At 38.8% G+C, this 15,162-nt stretch overlaps 1 long non-coding RNA gene across 1 annotated transcript in view; it reads right to left on the reverse strand.

The window, feature by feature from the left end:
* LOC147583121 (uncharacterized) overlaps positions 1 to 9,830 on the reverse strand; it is a 165,079-nt gene extending 155,249 nt beyond the window's left edge. Inside the window, exons 1-4 of the long non-coding RNA XR_015245547.1 lie at positions 9,556 to 9,830; positions 9,252 to 9,461; positions 6,011 to 6,143; positions 5,160 to 5,352 (exon numbers count right to left, since the gene is read on the reverse strand). This is a non-coding gene — a long non-coding RNA (uncharacterized LOC147583121). The remainder of the gene's footprint in view (positions 1 to 5,159; positions 5,353 to 6,010; positions 6,144 to 9,251; positions 9,462 to 9,555) is intronic.
* Between the last annotated feature and the right edge of the window lie 5,332 nt (positions 9,831 to 15,162).

The following is a 15,162-nucleotide window of genomic DNA, read 5'->3' on the forward strand; positions in this document are numbered from 1 at the left end:
AAACAGGTTGATCCTACTTCAGGTAATTACATTGATTTATTTGATACTGACTGGTTTGGTTGTTAGGGACCCTGGCTAAGGAGCACACATCAGTCTTTTGGTATTATCCTCCTAATAGTTATCATTGTAGTCTCCCTGATACACAATGTTCTCCTATGCGTCTAAAATGCATGTGCATAAACATCAGCAGTACATTGGATGATCTCACTATACTTGGAGAAACAGAAACAAGAAAACAAAGAGACAAACTGCAAAAACAATTCTTCCCCAGATCTGACATCTCGACCTGTGAGTTTCACAATGAGAAAAGATCAACTTAACTCTACTGGTGATTGAGAGTGGTGTTAATACCAAAATTTTGGTCAATCTCTCATGTATGAGAAGATGACCAAAAGGTGGGCATTATCAAATTAATTCAATAGGGAGGCCATTAGACTGATGTGACTCTAATGCCATGGCAGCCTATGTAAGCAAACCAAAACCCAATCCCGTCAGTACCTCAACATTGCAAAATCAAAGCTCAAGAACAAGTAATTACAAACAGCCAACTAGACTCCACACCATAGCCAATCAATAATTTCCCTACTTGAGCCTTTTCCCTATAAAAGTCTCTCCCAGAGCTCCTGACACTGGAGCCCTCCTAATCACTTTGGGTTTGGTGCTGCTGGTTCCAATTGATTTTTGTTCAAGTAAAATCTTATTTCTTTTTTCCAAATAAACTCTTAAACCCAACCAACAAATAAATAAATAAAGTAATAAGGAGAAGTAGGTCATAAACTAACTCTGAGGCAATTCTGAGAGAGGAGTTTCAAAAACATTCTGCAAACTGATAGAATCTTCCAAATTCGTTCATAGATTTCCAAGGTAATTCCTTGAAACAGCAACCCTAACCTGAATGATTGCTTCTAGGATCATTTATTTTAATCACATTTATTCTCATCCCTTTTATGTAATTAAAAACAATTCTGATTTCAGGCACTGATTAAGATACTCTCATCACCACTTATGCTTGATCTGTCATAAGCCAAAGCTGAAAATTATTTCTTGTTGTGTACATTCTTCAGAGTTTACATAACAACAAATAGGTTGTATCTGTTACACACGTTACTCTTGCTGATGACGACATGTAGGGCAGATTTCCACAGCCAGAATGACGAATAGATTTGTGTTTCCCATCTTGATATTTAGGATAAAATACCACAAAAAAAATGGTTAAAAATCTTTTGGTTTCAGTGTGATTAAATAATATGCTTGCATTAATATCTGTTCACTTTGCTGTGAACTCTTGCCCTCAATATGTATTATCAGAAACAGTGCTTTTCTGCTAGGACGAGCTGCCATAACTATCTCGAAGAAAAAATATGCTCTTGGCCACAAAGATAAATTATAGAAGAATTTTTTAAAAAGTTACCTGATTTTAAATCAGGTTTACTGATTTAAGAGGCACGTGGTGAGCTTTCAGACCTCAATTAAGGTTGTGATTTCAGAAAAAGAAAATGAATTTTCCAAGCAATTAGGTGGTAATAGATCTAATAGCTTTGGGGGGAAATAAATGGGTATTTTTAACTTTGACAACTGGCTGCCGTGCATTTGTTATATAACCTCTTTTGATAAGTATTTTTGTTCCAAATACCTTTTTTAATTATCTGAAAATGCCTTTTGCAGGGAATTATAAAGAGTAACAACCACAAAGGAGACAAGCATTCTGCCCTACAGAGTCAATGGCATTCACTTTTCTAAAAACATCTCACGTTAATTTAATAATACTCATTTTAAAAGGTCCAAAAATATGTGCTTACCGATAAACCGTATGGTCTCAGAAGGATATCTTACAAGAAAATGTGTCAGCTTTCATAAACTTCCACAGGGGACCCTTTTCCTTTTGAAAGAAAAAAACCTGACTTTGAAAACACACTGGAATTTGAACATGAAAAGATCTTTTAGCAGTATGAGAATGTAATAGAATCCAACAAAATCAGTGTATTTCATATTAAAGTAATGCCCTGTGTTCAGCTCATCCATGGGACAAAAGAACAAATCATTGCTTACAGTGATGTAGCATAGGTATTCAAAGTTAATGGAGATTTAGATTCCTCATTTACTTATAGTTAAAGGAAATGCTAAGGAAAGGCTAAGATTGATTCATCTGGAAATAGAGCCATTTTTCTATACCTTATGCTATAGGCAAAAATCTTTTTTAAGCTTTTTTGTTCTCAGTGTGCAATTTTCTTCGTTATTTAACCCCACTTTTCACCAGCCAATTCTATGGAGTGTTGAAATGCATTCTGCAAAGTCTCACAAAGACAGAAATCTTCTATCCACCAGTTTTGTATGAGCAGGAAAGAAATTATTTGAGTTTTGTTGTGGTTCTCCTGGAGGCCCCAGAAGCCTGGCCTCTCTAACCTACAGAACAGCACAAATACTTGGCTTTGGGGCAGAGGAAAATATTTCAACCTAATAACTGAATGAGATTTCTCTACAAGAGGACATAAAAAATTAAAACACATAATGGTTGAACCTAAAACTTGGCCGGAGACAAAGGAAGTTTCATGTCCACTTTGCTGGAGTTGAAATAATTGTTCATGAAATGGGGATTCTGAGATCATACCATCAATCAGTTAATGAGTAACGAGTGGAACAATAGCCAACTGATTCTGTCACTTTAGCCACACCGATAATGAATATTGATTTCTAAATCCAAATCATTCAGGAGGTGATCTATAGTGTTTACTCAGTTGCTCTGTTCACCTGGCCCCTTAGTAATGGATCTCTAGAGTGCTTGCTCTCCTCTGAGATCAAAGCACAATGTATTGGTGCTAATAGAAAAATAGCAGCTCTCCTAAGCTCAGGATCCCTGTCTCCATGGGAGGAAGCAAGGGGAACGGAGTGTCCTCAGCTCAAGAAAAGCTGGGACAGGACCTCAGTGCCACAGAATTAAGCAGGAAAAGCAGCACAGGTCATGGAGCCACAGTGACATAGGGTCAAGCTTAAAAGCATAAACACATAATAATGATAACAACAGGTGGCATATACTGAGCATAAATATTTGTCAGGAATTGTACGTATCTCAGCAACCCTTGACAACCTTTGAGATACATTCTATCCCTGTCTCAGGGCAAAACTGAGATCCAGGAAGCCAGTGGTGGAATCAAAGTTAAATCCAGGCATCTGACATCTGAGTCCTTGCTTTTGCCAGAACCTCTTGGTAGCACTGGCCAGAAGTGAGTAAATAGTCAAAATGAACATAAAACTGAATTAATTGGCCAGACATCAAGAGAGGGGCAAAAGGAGACGGTGGGCAAAGGTTCAAGGGGCTGAGCCCTATAGCCAGGACCAGCAGGTAGGTATGTGATGCTGCTTTAGAAGCCTGTTCTCAGCCACATCCAGCAACTATGGCCTGTCTCTCTTTAATCACCTGCAATTATGAGCCACCATCAGGCAGGGATAACTAGAAATAGTCATATTGGCAAATATGGGTAATTCAAGAGCAAATTCCCCAGGTCAGAATTCCTTCAGGTATCCTCACATTTTAGAACAACTATTATTTTAAAATCTACTTGTAAACTCTTGAGAAGAGGGTAGTAACATGTGGCTAGCATGTCTTCATCTGAGAAGCTCAAACCATTTCACAGTGGCCCTGGGAAAAGAATCATTATTCAGTGCCCTGAAGCTAGGGTTGGAGTATTAGAGAAGAACCCAGTGTCTTCCCATGGCCCTGTGGGGTATTGTGCACTTTGACCTAGGGCAGAGAGAAAACAATGGTAATTTAGAAATTGGAATCTCACAGCTTTTTTTTTTTGGCAGAAATCACATGCCAGAATCTCTGAAGGATGAATGTATTGCTTATTGTGAATCAGGGAATCAGTGGCAGAGTCTATGGGGCCTACCAGATAAACTGTTTTGCCAGCGTTGATTTGTTAAGCAATTAGAACATGTGCCAAATAAAGTCTTACACCCATTATGCCACGCTGGTAAATAGCCAGCTTTAATCTTCAGTACCTTTAAATGGTTGCCATTATATTATATTGTCCTCAGTGGATCATGTATCTGTTTATAATCCTTCTCTTTCTAGAATTGTGGTTTGTAAAGAAATAGATCTGACCAGTGAAACCCATAGTATGGAATTATCTTTACTACATAAATTTATAGTGCTTTATGTTTACAAAAGATTTTGTTGTTGCTGCTGCTAGTTCGTTTCAATGGATCTGTTTAGGTAAGTATGGCTATTTTCATTTCACTCCTGAAGGCTGACAGAGATCACATTGCTACAATTTACCCACTAAACTCATGACCCAAACAGAAGTCATATGCTGACACCCAGCCTAGTGTTTGGCCCATTTTTTCTTTCACTTAGGCAAAAGGTAAAAAAATATGGACAATTAACCAATTTCCACTTAACTAATGATTATAGATATATAGGTTAAATGATTCAGACCAAATCCTTTCCTAATCCTCATTCACATCAGTACTAGTATTTCTGGCAAGAATTACTTACTAAAGTAATTGTACTTTAGTAGCATGTCTACTGGTTTTTTATTTTCTTAATTTTTTTTTATTTTTAAGATTTTAATTTTTAAGTAATCTCTACACCCAGTGTAGGGCCCTAACTCACAACCCGAGATCAAGAGTTGCATGCTCCACCGAATGAGCCAGCCAGATGCCCCTGTACTGGTCTTTTGGTTTTGCATATTAAGATTTGAGTGCAAACATGCTTTAGACCAGGACTGTACTGGTTCTGTAGGGCCATAAGGGCAAGCACAGGGACTAAAGGCCCAGACCCACTTCAAGTGACAGTGTGCTCAAAAAACCACAACATACACACCTAAAATGTCCTGAAAAACCAATGTACCCAAAAGTGTGTGATAACATTCAGGTCAAATCCTAACGAATAAAATCCAACTGTAGAAATGCTAAGAGAAAACTTTCTGAGCCACCGTCAACAGCCACCTGGTTTCAAACAATATTTAGCAAACCAAATTCCAGCATACCAAACAAAGAAGGAACATTCTCTAGACTCTGGTGTGATGATATTTGATAGCATAAACTAAGGGAATACACACTAAAACAGTGGTTCTCAAAGTGTGGTCCCAAACCCCAAACATTAGCATCACCTGGAATTTGTTAGACGTACATATTCCCAGAACCCTCCCCAGACTCACCAAATCAGAAACTTGGGCAGGAGCCTAGCAATCTGGTTTCACAACTTTTCCAAGGGTTTCTGAGGCACACTAAAGAAGAGGCATCTGCTTCAAGTAGAATGAGATCAGGAAAATTTCTTGAAGGAAGATAATCTTGAGTCAGACTTCACAAGAAACAGAAGGCTTGCCCAGTTTTCCCTCTTGATAGAAGGCTCTACAAGCAAGGCCACAAAAACCCAGATTAAATATTTACACTTTCAGATAGGTTTAGGCTCTGTTTAATGCTAAACTGTATCATGCAACTACTTTGGCTGATCCATTTTCTACTGACGTTTCAGCCTAAAATTTTTACTCCCCAGGAAGCCAGTGAGCTATCTTAAGAAAACTAATAATCACTCTCAAATACTTGAGATTTCACATGTTATCCTTCAAGATGAAATGTGAATTACTTCCCTTACTGGCAATTGTTACTTCTTTTCTTTGTCCATTTTGCAAACCATATGTTTAGTTCAAAGGTGAAATGTGTAGGAAATTTACAAAGAGGTTAAAATTAATGTGAACATGATACTACAAAGATTGCTGAATTCTAGTCAACATTTTTTAAAGTTCTAATTTCTTGCCACAGAGTACAGTTTTTCTTAACACAAATATACTACTCCCTTTCATTAGGCTCCATTTGATAACAATTTTAGTGTTCTACTTCCCCCTTGTGGTGAAAATTAGCATTTTTACTATTTCTGAAATCTAAAGGTTGACAGAGAACAGCAAAGGCTTATTTATACTCAGCATCAAGTTTAAATGGAAATTGACAAATTCAGCCAATCATTTCATGATTTCTTTATAACATTCAAATTCAGATCTTTTTTAAATACCTGATGGTTGGTAGAATTTGTTCCTTTTCATCCAGATATATGAAATTATCTAGATGCAGACAAAAACAAATGATGGGAGTAGCCAGTCAATTTTTTTTCAAACAGCATTAAATTGTTGACTTTTTTAGTGTTCCTGAAAATAGAAATTCAATGCATCAGAATAATGCAATCATTACTGTCAAGTATAAAGTTGCTAATGACTCTACAGAGAATTTGTGGTAGGCTTCTCAACATTTATTTTGTAAATACTGCACTAGTTAATGGATAGCTCACTAGAAAAAAAAAGGCCCAGTTTAGTCAAAATTTCACTATAAAATCTGAAATTTACAGCTGTAGAGTTGACTTCTCAATGGTGCAGGATTAAGTGCCATCACAGCAACAAATTTCAGTCATTTATCACAATGTATTTTGAGTTGAATTACTGGAGTTATGAGTGTGGTGTCAAGACTGACAATTTAAAAATATAAAACCCTCAGAAGTCAAAGAAAATAAGGGAAGAATTGACAATTTCAACAGCTATGTTTGCATTCATGTTGCATTCAAGTTGTCAACTCCTATACAGTGTCTGTGTGATAATCTCAAAAGCATTGATTATGTGGGGCAAATGATGAACCATATAGGGGTCTGATTAATGAGGGTGAACTGGTTAGGATAACCAACCTCAATCCAAGAAAAAACTGGGATAAATAACCATGGACTCAACCTTCAAATAATTCTAGTTTCCTTCATCTCTGATATTGTTAAGCAGTGACATTTTTTTAAACACTTGCTATATTCAGGATGCTGAGCTAATGAACCATCTTGTCCTTCAAGGACTAGCTCAAATGCCAGATCTCTAAAGCCAGACACAATGAATTCTTCCTCTTCAATGGTAAGATAGTGCTTATTCCTACAACTAGGAATATGCTTCACACATGATTGTATAACTATTTTGTGCCCAGCTGTCTTCCTCACTAGGCTCTGAGCTCTTTGAGGAGAGGAACCACATCTAAATCATGTAGAATTACTAAAATCTAGCATAGTGCCTAGCATATAGTAAGTGCTCGATATTTTTTTTTTCCTAAATGAATTGAATAAATGAGGGTGAAGGGTGTAATACAAAGGAGTTGAAAGTATAATATTGGCCTTCAATTAGTTTATGGTTTATCTGCATAGGTTCTCTAAGTGTATATTGACTGGTTTGGTCTTTGTATGAGTGTAAGAAGTATAATAAAATGTATGTGATCTCTTCTGGGGTTAAGGAGAACTAAGAGAGGGTGTTTATTTGTTAAATGCCCCTTAAATCAGCTTTTCCACTAGCTCTTCCTTAAAGGCACAGAACTTGCTGTGTAGTCAGATGAAACTGGGCACCTTTAATTTTTTTTTTAATTTAATTTATGTATTTATTATTTTGACAGAGAGAATGAGCAAATGCAGGAGGAACAGAGAGAGAGGGAGAGAGAGAATCCCAAGCAAGCTCTTCACTGTCAGTGTGGAGCGGATGCAGGGCTTGAACTCATGAACTACAAGAACATGATCTAAGCCAAAGTCAGATGCTTAATCAACTGAGCCACCCAGGTGCCCTGGGGCCTCTTTTCTTGATCAATGTTATTTTATTTTCTCCACAATAGCTGTATGACCTCCAGCTAAGTTTGCACATGGGCAGAATTGGAAAGTGATCAATAACATGTGTTTTTTAAGGATATGAAGAAGACCCAATTATCCACTATTTTCCCCACAACTATGTTAACTAAAAATCCACCAAAATAAAATTGATTCCATTGTGCCATAAGTTTCCCCAACCATTTAAAAATGAAATATCTATCCCCTTGGAGGGGCAACCAACACAGTTCTTGACACCTTGGTGAGTACTGATGTTTATTAGACTACCTCCCATCTGTTCTAACTAGAACTGAGAAAGAGCATGAAGATTCTGGGTACTTAATAAAAGAAGGCAAGTGTCGAGGGGTGAGAATGAACATAAATTCTCTGACAGTGAATCACGGAAGCCCTACCATTCTAGACTTCTGCATTCTTGGACTGAGAGGGGACCCATTCAGTTGGCCTTCCTCTACATTTTCTGCTATCACCTATCCACCCACAGTTTATTACTATGATCCCTCCCCTTCAAAGTGACAACTAATTAGAGAGAAATCATTCCTTATACTATCAACCCTCAGAATGTTCTTCTTCCTTCCCAAGTAACATATGCTAGCTTATGTGATGTGGCAGGCTGTAATTAAACCAAACCCAGCCTCAGCTTAACTTCCAAGCAGTAAATGCCATTCCCACCAAGAAGGTTTGAAAGCTTTTATCACATAGCCTTAGGGCAGAGTAGCCTGGTTATCCAGCTAGAAAACAGTCAGCTAAGAGCACACAGACCCAGGGTGAGATGTAGTGGGCAGCTTCACACAGTCCTGCTTCCTCCATAAACTAGCAAAGCCAGCATCTAGCATTTTCCACAGGACACTGAAAAGACACTATGCCCTGAAAATCAGCAGATGGTAAGATAGTTCTGCAAAACCATACTCTGGGCCAGAGCTTAACTGAAGGCTGACAACTCTCTATGATCAGGAATACAAATCCTAAAGCAAGAGGGAGACCTGCTCTTGCAGACAGGGCTCTAAGAGTAGCCTGAAACACACCAGAGAGGAGTCACCTTGGACGGATCACTAGATCTGAAGCAAGGAACTGGAGTCAAGTGGACAGCTGTCATTGTTGTCATCGTTATTTTTACTGCTGGGCCAAACAAGATTTCTTCTTTCCTTCTAATGTTACCCTAAGTCCCTTCAGGGTAATTGCCTCTCCACCTCTCTATTAAGTCTGAGTGGAGCTGTACCTTTACCCAAACCAGAGATTGGGCACCAAGTCATGGAATGGGTGGACTGTGTCCACTCCCTATATTCTGTATATACTGAGAGGGGTGCTACAAATATTGAATATGGAGAAGAGTAATTTTTATTTAAAAAACAAAGTTTGGGGCACATTCATTCCAGGGCAGAACCTGTAAAAGATGGTCAGATACTTTCTATTGCCAAGACTGGCAAGACTGCCCTGGATTTTGTTCTTATTCTATTATTGTGTGGAAGTCATCGCATTTCTAAGCCTATGTATTCTATGATGAATCCCTCCAATAAATTTGCTTTCTCTAGAGTTAGCAGTAACCAGTTCAGGTTACTTATAACTAAGGAGGCCTGACTAATACTCATTGTAACACATACACATGTACATATATAACTATATAATAAATCTGGTTACTCACCTATACCAGGTACCTTAGACTGATTGAAGATGCCCATAGTAAGCAAAATCAGGTAAGCAGACATGCAATTCATTTTTCTGTGGGTATGTCATGTGCTATGTTTTATCAACGTATTTCCAGCCTCTTATTCTGGATGATCTCTGAGTGAGCCAGAAAAACAGAAGTATAATAGAATGTTGAGCATAATCCTCTTGACCTCATTGCATGGACCTATTGAATGGAGAACTCAATCTCAGTCTCTTGAAAGGGAGAGAGGTTATTTCTTAGATGAAGTAAAGGAATCAATACCTTTAGGGCATTTTACCTCAGAGTAGATGTGGCAGGCAGCAGATTCACATTAAAATGAATCCTTTTAGGGGCGCCTGGGTGGCTCAGTCAGTTAAGCAGCCGACTTCAGCTCAGGTCATAATCTCGCGGTCCATGAGTTCAAGCCCCGCGTCAGGCTCTGTGCTGACCGCTCAGAGCCTGGAGCCTGTTTCAGATTCTGTGTCTCCCTCTCTCTCTGACCCTCCCCCGTTCATGCTCTGTCTCTCTCTGTCTCAAAAATAAACAAACGTTAAAAAATAAATAAAAATAAAATGAATCCTTTTGGACTGTCACTGGACTGGATTGCCACTAAGGCTCCCATGCAAGAGCTGAAAAGACCAAGTCTTGTCATTTCCTGTGTGTCTTAGTTCCTGGGTGCTATAACAAAATACATTGAGTGGCTTATAAACAACAGAAATTTACTTCTCACAGTTCTGGAGGTTGAAAGACCTAGATCAGTGTGCCAGCACGACTGGGTTCTGGTGAGAACCCTCTTCCAGGAGGCACACTGCCAACTTCTCATTGTATTTTCACATGGCAGAAAAAGAGCAAGAGAGCTCTTTGACATCTATTTATTTATTTTTTTTTTTTTTAATTTTTTTTTTAATTTTTTTTTTCAAGTTTATTTATTTTTGGGACAGAGAGAGACAGAGCATGAACGGGGGAGGGGCAGAGAGAGAGGGAGACACAGAATCGGAAACAGGCTCCAGGCTCTGAGCCATCAGCCCAGAGCCCGACGCGGGGCTCGAACTCACGGACCGTGAGATCGTGACCTGGCTGAAGTCGGACGCTTAACCAACTGCGCCACCCAGGCGCCCCGACATCTATTTAATAAGGACACTAATCCCATTTATGAGGGCTTATGACCTAATTACCTCCCAAAGGCTCCACCTCCTAGTACCACCACATTGAGGGTTGGATTTCAACACATGAATTTGGGGGGACACATTCAGTCTATTGCACTGTGAATGGCAAAAATGTCCCTATGACATAGTAGTGTTGGGTTGGACCTCAGACCATTTTCTGCTCCATCCACTCCAGGCTAACCCACTCCTCCTCAAAATCAGAGTTCCATTTTCATTGACTTGCTCACCCCTAAGCACCACTCAGAGAAATAGGGGTCTAATAATTACAGGAAGAAAATTATTTTCTCACAGTTCTTGAGGGTAGAAATCCAACATCAAGGTGCTATCAGGGTCAGTTTCTGGTAAGATGTATCTTCCTGGCTTTGGGAGCTGGGGGTAGACATACAAGGCAGCCCATAACAAAGGCCCACAGATTGGGAGGCTTAAACAAAAGGAATTTATTTTCTCACAGTTTAGATTGGTTTCTTCTGAGGCCTCTAATTGGCTTGCAAATGGCCATCTTTTGTGACTTCACATGGTCATCCTTCTGTACAGGTTTGTGCCAAAATTTCCTCTTCTTATAAGGACACCAATCATATTGGATGAGGGCTTATCCTAGTGACCTCATTTTACTTAATTACCTCTTTAAAGACCCAGTCGCCAAATACAGTTACATTCTGAGGTACCAGGAGCTAGTTCTTCAACATATGAATTTTAGGGGGGACAAAATTCAGCCCATAACAGTAAAATAATAAGTCAAGAAACTGAAAAAATGATGAGAATAAAGAATGAGACATTTATCAAGGTTGGGCCCCAACTCTGCCTCTGAGGCTCATAGTTGCTAGCACAGAGAGAGAAGCTTGATCGGTTATAAGACATTCATCATGCTTTGTGCATGGATTTAAATGATGTTCTTCCACAGGCAGTGTGGTGTTGTTGTCTAATTAAAAAGTCATGACTCTAAGGGTGCCTGGGTGGCTTGGTCGGTTGAGCATCTACGTCTTGACCTCAGCCCAGGGTCATGGATTTGAGCCCCATGTTGGACTCTGCACTGGGTATGGAGCCTACTTAGAAAAAGTCATGACTCTACTGGTAAGAGACTCAAGCCAGGGAAAAAAAGAATAGTACCATGACAGCCCAGTAGGAAATGCATTCTTCAGCAGTGACAATCTTAGAGATTCCTTCAAAATACACAGTCACAAAATACACAATTCCTTCAAAGTCACAGGGCAACTATCTGCATTTCAAGATTCTGGGGACAGAAAGAGTTCCCCCAAAGAAACCAATACTTCATAAATAATATACATTTATATGTGTTTGCATGGCATAATTTTCAAAAATTACCTACTGCAGTTATTTTAAACAACTTCCTAATATTAACCACAGTTCTAATTTCTCAACTAAGTAACAAAATTCATGAGGGATCATAGATCTAAATAGGCTCTTCATAGTCTCCAGCATAAAGACCATCATAGCTCAATGGGTCAGATATGAGGAATGTCCAGGGACTGGAATCGCAAAATTTAACCTTTGATTCTGTGTCCTACAAACCACTTAAATCCTCTTTGGAAGAGAAATAAATATTTGGGAGTGAGGAAACAAGAAGGCATACATCAGGATGAATGGTATAGCCTAGAGATATGTCAGACCTTCCAGTCACATTCAGAGATAAAGTGTATCTACAAAGTGAAGGGAATTATCAAGTAAGCCTCCTTTTCTGCCACAGATAGGAAATCTTATTTAGTGCTAAAGGATCATGAACTTGGGAGATTGTCTGGGTTTGAATTCCAGAATGATCACTTATTTATTTTTTATTACATTTTATTTGAGGAGAGTTGACACACAATGTTACATAAGTTTCAGGTGTACAATGTAGTGATTCAACATTGGTATGTTATGTTGCACTCACCATAAGTGTAGCTACCATCTGTCATCACACACTGCTATTACAACACCATTGACTATATTCCCTATGCTGTCCCTTTTATTCTTGTGACTTAGGCATTCCATAACTGGAAGCTTCTATCTTCCACTTCCCTTCATCCATTTTATCCAACCTTCCCATGCCCCCTTTCCTCTGGCAACGATCAGTTTGTTCTCTGTATTTATAGGTCTGATTCTGTTTTTCGTTTGTTTATTCATTTGTGGGTTTTATTTTGTTTTTTTTTTTAGATTCCACATGTGAGTGAAATCATATGGCATTTATCTTATGACTTACTTCACCTAACACAGTACCTCTAGGTCTATCCATGTTGTTGCAAATGGCATGATGTCACCCTTTATAATGTGTAATATTCCATATGTATATCTTGGCTATTGTAAAGAAGGCTGCTGCAAACATAGGATGCATATAACTTTTCAAATTAGTGTTTTTGTTTTCTTTTGATAAATAAATACCTAGTAGTGGAATTATTGGATCATGTGGCATTTTAATTTTAGTTTTTTGAGGAACTTCACACATCTTCCATGGTAGCGGCACCAATTTGCATTCCCATCAACAGTGCATGAGGGTTTCTTTTTCTCCACGTCCTTACCAACACTTGTTATTTCTTGTCTTTTTTATTATAGCCATTTTGGCAAGTTTAAGGTAATACCTGTGGTTCTGATTTGCATGTCCCCGATGATTAGTGATGTTGAACATCTTTTCATTTGTCTGTTAGCCATCTGTACGTCTTTGGAAAAATTTCTACTCAGGTTCTCTGTCTTTTTAGTGGGATGGTTTTTGGTGTTAAGTTGTCCAAATCACCATTTATTAAATGTATGCCTTTGGGAAGTTTCATTAAGCTCTCTACACCCTGGCTCCTCATTTGTTGAGGAAGAGAAACAACTGCATCTATTTGAGGATTTGTTAAGAGGATTTAGTTAATATGTAAAGTGCTTACAACAGTGCCTGGCACGTAGTAAGTGCTATTATTATTAAATAGTTCCTTAAGCTCTGAAAATTATGGGTTGGTATAATCAAATTTCTATTGTCTGAGTAGAAGTGATAGAACAGTTTCAGCCATGTGTGCATATTTACATGTCCCAGAATGTATTTTGTATTCTGAACAAGGTTCATGTATCCAGAAGAGGACCTCATTCTGTTAGCATAAGAGGGACATGAGTTCCTTTGTCGATGCCTCATAATGAGACACCTCTGCATTTAAAACCCCAAAGGGAATTCTCCCCTTATGGAGCTGTTGTAATACCTTGCAATTCAGATAGAATTACCTATCTAATTTCACTCCAGGTCCAGACTTTACACATTTCTTCTCCAACTGGGCATCTTTATTTAAGATTATTTTCCCCAGGTGTATTTGTGTTCACTTTTCTTAGTTGAATCTTGTTATGTTTTTGTTCAAATCTCTGAGCTCCCTTCAGTCTTTGTAAATGATCTCGGTCTGTGGTGTTAGCACCGTCATTTGGTGCTATATTGTAAGCTTCATTGCATGTATTCTCTCTGCTAGATCATTAATGATGCTTTTAAAATTTACATCCAAGACTTTTTTCAGTCTTTTTCTTACATCCACATGCTTTTCTCTAGAAAATGACACCGCCTGGCTAGTTCTCTCCCTTTGTTCTCTGTCATTCATTCTCTCTTTGTCCTTTTAAGAATGAAGGGAAACTGTTACCCAAGTAAGCTCTGTTATTCCAAGATGGCTTTTCTCCCTTCATGTACTTAGTGCAGATACATAATTAGTGTAGGACATATTTGAATGGGATAATTTGTTTTATAAATTACAGCCACAGGCTCATCTGTTTTTGTATACTTTCTCTTCGTTCCCCTCATATCTAAAGTAATCGGAATTACGCTGCTGCTTATGTTGACTCCCTGTGGTTCTTGCGATATGTGACATCTGTTATTTTACAGTACTTAACTCACGTGCACTGGCAGCCAGGCACCTATTAGAAATAACAATTAAGGGCATAAATAACACACATCTGCATGAGTTCTGGCGCTCACTCAGGTATTAACTCTGCTTACCATCTTCCAGATTTATTCTCTTTTGCATTGTAAGAATCATTTGATTTTGGAGAGTTTAGCTTTCCTTCCTGTGGAGACTTCAGCATATATTTATATAATTGTTTTTGTAAGTTGGGACAAGTGTGTGGTTGCGTTTGTGTTGTGTGCTCTTTGATAATTGCACATTCAGGAGAGAGAGACACTCCCCATTGTATTCTCTTACTGCAGTGCTCGGCTTCCCACCTGAATAGTTTTTACAACAGCATCAAGCATGACTCATTGGTAATCCCTGCTGATATAAAATTCATATGCCTGTGTGCTTCCTTCTGAAGGCAGTGATTTGCATTTCTGTAGAGGTTTGAAAGAATAGGAGAGGGTTATTATCTGTTATTATTTGCTGACCACCCACAGCACTCACAATGGGGTACAAGAGACAGAAAGGAGAAAGGTCAGCTCTTTAAAATGTACATGTAACTAGCTCAGAGCCAATGGAAGCATCTTGGTGGCACTTTAATTAGCAGCTTCCAGGGTCAGAGGACTCTAAAAAGCTTCCTAACATCTACTTGGAGCCCATGGAAACTGTCACTTCACAGACTCACGAGATGAGAGGGCTGGCAGAGAACAGCTGCGAATTCTCTCTGCTTCACTGTGAAACAAGATGGTTAGTGCCACCTCACTCCTGCTTTTCAGAGCTTGGGGCTGGGATGCTCCATGGACATCACTGGCATCTGCTGGGTGCAACAAAAGCTTTAAGTGTTTATCCCCCTCAAGAAAAACAGGAATGAAAAAGGAAGGAACCATCTGAATTCAGTGACTG

The sequence above is a fragment of the Puma concolor genome, chromosome A2 (assembly GCF_028749965.1).
Source record: "Puma concolor isolate L17-30 chromosome A2, mPumCon1.1.hap2, whole genome shotgun sequence".
Lineage (NCBI taxonomy): Eukaryota > Metazoa > Chordata > Mammalia > Carnivora > Felidae > Puma > Puma concolor.